This window comes from Pteropus alecto, unplaced genomic scaffold, assembly GCF_000325575.1.
Source record: "Pteropus alecto unplaced genomic scaffold, ASM32557v1 scaffold40, whole genome shotgun sequence".
NCBI classification, from domain to species: domain Eukaryota; kingdom Metazoa; phylum Chordata; class Mammalia; order Chiroptera; family Pteropodidae; genus Pteropus; species Pteropus alecto.
In genome coordinates, this window is record NW_006431919.1 from 10,842,233 (window position 1) to 10,845,898 (window position 3,666).

General features: G+C 35.5%; 1 pseudogene; it reads left to right on the top strand.

Moving 5' to 3' along the window:
- Positions 1-1,104: 1,104 nt before the first annotated feature.
- On the top strand, positions 1,105-1,223 carry LOC112475290 (annotated as a pseudogene).
- Positions 1,224-3,666: the final 2,443 nt, after the last annotated feature.

Sequence of the window (3,666 nt, forward strand, 5' to 3'; positions counted from 1 at the left end):
ATGAAGAACTTCATAACAGCAGAGAAAGCTAAAGGTCTGAGGGAAATATATCTTTCAGAGGTACTACGAAAGAGACCCCTGGGAGCCAGAGTACACGGAAGAAATCCCAGAGAGGAGGGAGCTAGAGAAGGAAATTCCTCTGATTCTGTGTATGAAGTGATATGAATCCTGGGCTTACCTCTAAGCTGTGCACATACATAATAGACCCAAAGACACCGTAAGGGCTTCAAGATGTGAACTACCGTATAAACCACTACCCATGTCAAAAAATAACCCCAAGAGATGCATGAGCCAAGCGGATCTAAAGAAATATAGAGAAGGTTTGAAAACTGAACTGACACTGAAACCACCTTCAGGAGAATTAGAACTTGTGTTCTGAACCCAACTAGAATTGCTTGCTTAAAAATATAATAACATTCTGCAGAAGATTTCATCAGACCCATAGTCTGTCAACATAGTATTAAGATCACCCAGGACACAATCCAAAATTATTCAAAATAGAGATAACCAAAATTATTTGACCAATACTCAAGAGCAGAGGTCCCTAATCTCCAGGCCATGGTCCAGTACTGGTAGGTGGCCTGTTAAGAACTGGGCCACACAGCAGGAGGTTAGCATGGGAGAGTAAGCGAAGCTTCATCTATATTTGCAGCCACTCCCCAGCACTAGCATCTCTGCTTCAGCTCCACCTCAGATCATCAGGCATTAGATTCTCTTAGGAGCACTGGTCCCTGGTACAAAGAGATTGGGAACTGTTGCTCAAGAGAATAGACAATCTATAGATAGCCTGAGATGACCTAGGTGTTGGAATATCAGACAAAAATGTTAAAGTAGCAATTATAACAATCTTCCATGAAGAAAAGATGAACATTATTGAAATTAATGGACAGACAAAAGTTCTCAGAAGCAAACTTTAAACCAACCAAAAGAACCAAATGAAAATTTTAGAACTGAAAAACATAATAACTTAAAATAGAAAAAATTAACTGGGTGGGCTCAATAGCAGAATGGAGATGAAACAGAGAAAGACCAGGGAAACTGAAGACAGAGCAATTAACAGCATACATCTGAAGAACAGAAAGAAAAAGATTGAAAAAACAAACACACTACAGCCATGCCACCCTGAACAAGCCGGATCCTGTCTGATCTCGGAAGCTAAGCAGGGTCGGGTCCGGTTAGTACTTGGATGGGAGACCACCCAGGAAGACCAGGTGCTATAGGTGTAAAAAAATAAAAAAAAATAAGGGATTGTAAACTGATAAGATCCTTGCAATCTGTGAGGTCAACCAGGGGTTGCCTCGCCTAAAAAAACAAACAAACACAGTCTCCAACCTGTGGGATAATATCAAAAGCCTGAATGTGTTATTCAAGACCCAGAGAGAAAAAAAAATAGTGAAGAAAAATATCATCAAGAATCCTGTCATCCAGAGATTAATCAATTTTAGTATTTAATGTAGGGTCTTCTAGGCTTTTTTCCATATACATACACACACACACACACGTACATACACTCACACAAATGCACACATACACTACATGCGGTACTAGAGAACCTGCTGCTGAAAAAATGATTTTTCTTTAATAATACATTTTGAATGTTTGTATATTTTAATAAATTCTATCTGCATAATAATTTTAATGGCTAGTTAATAGTTCATTGAATAATATAGCCATAATTTTGTTACTCAGTAACCTACTACTGTTTATTTAGTTTTTCCCTCTTTTTTTAACATTTTATTTATTTATTTTTTTAATATTTTGGAAGGCCTGTTTATTAATCTTGCAGGTCAGTTCTCCTTCATTAGCTTTTTATTTTTTCTGTACAGAGTGTTACCCCTCTGGTAACCACTAGTCCATTGTCCATGTCCATGAGTCTCTGTCCTGTTCATTTGTTGCCTTTAGGTTTATATCCCACATATAAGTGATATGTGATTTTCAACTTTTTCTTTCTGGCTTATTTCCCTTAGTATGATTATTTCAAGGTCCATCTATGTTGTTGCAAATGGCAGTATTTCATCTCTTCTTATGGCTGAGTAATATTCCATTGTATATATGTACCACAGCTTCTTTAACCAATCATCTATCAAAGGACACTTTAGTTGCTTCCATGTCCTGGCCACTATGAATAATGCTGCTAAGAACATCAGTGTGCAAATATCTTTTTGGATATGAGTTTTCAAGTCCTTTTAACTATTGTAAAAATTCTGCATATATCCTTATTGTTTAATCTTTATCACATTATTATTTTATTAACAGCAGTTAGTCAATCCTGAATAACGAAGTTTGAAAATATGCATATATTTGACTTCGATGGGACAAAAAAGGCTGGTCTCAATGCGGCACTGACAGGGCAAGACCAAGTCTCCAAAAATTTCCTAAGAGTCGAGAGTCAAATTCTTAAATATGAGGAATACAGGGAATATGCTGATTCATCTTCTTGCATATTTTTTTTCTTAAATAATGTGCAGTGTCTTTTATTAGCATCTAAATTGGCTCATGTCAGAGCTACCTATTTTGTCTCAGTCAGGACACTGGTGGTCCATATCCTTTACAGACAGCCTCGACGGTTGGATCAGCACTACAATTATCTAATCGGGTTCAATTATTTAATCGTTTCTGCCAAACAACCCAATTCTACAAACTTTAAGGTTGCTTTCTGAATGCTCTATAAAAAGTCATTGGAAATATGTTATTAGTATGACCTTATTGATTTCCAGCAAGCTAACCCATTTTCCCATATTCTTTTAAGAACTAATCTTTGTGAAAATACACTGGTGATAGGAGAAGAGCATGAAATATATTATTATGTGAGATGTTATTATATCTTAGTTGGGACAATAATACTTAGTAAAACAATTTTGGTGTCACTCCTTCTTTGTGACCTCATTTTATCTCAAATATACTACTAATATAGCACATATTAAACAATTATAGGACAATACTCTTTGAACTCTGCCTCTTCAAGTATACATTGAACCCTTTGAGAGCAAGAAATGAATCATATTTATTTTTATATTCTCAACAGGTAATTCAAAAGATGCTAGGTACAGGTAGTTTGATTTTTTTTAAAACATATTCTGGCCTCCTTCCTCACTATTCTACTTAAAAATAAAGTGAATTAAAACAACCAATAGTTGTAAGAAAAATAGACACTCAGTTAAATTTGAATTTCAAAAAACAATTTTTTTAGTAATAAGTATGTCCTAAAGACTGCATATTTATCTGAAATTCAAACTTAACTATACATCTCCTATTTTTATTTGCTATATCTGGCAACCTGGAAATGAATGCCATTGAAATAACTGGACATTTCCCAAAATATCATTCAATCAGAGCAAATGTTTCTTGATCTAGGGAGTAAGAGTCCCCAAAATCTCCAGCAATGGAATGCAGGACTTTTCAGCTCACCAGAGAAATTTAAACTGGGGCTAGATAAGCAACCTTATCAGGAATGCTATAGAAAAGATCCCTGTATCGTTTAATAGTTTGGACAAGGTCACTCACTTCTAAGTTTACATTTTTGTACATTATCACTATATCCCTAGGTTTTTATGTCTGGAGTTCTTTCTGCTAGTGGAACCAGAAAATATTGAAGTTTTGTATTTTATTGATTATCTCCACTAGTGAATCTTGTGGTTTTGAACCATACATCTGTCTCTCCATGGA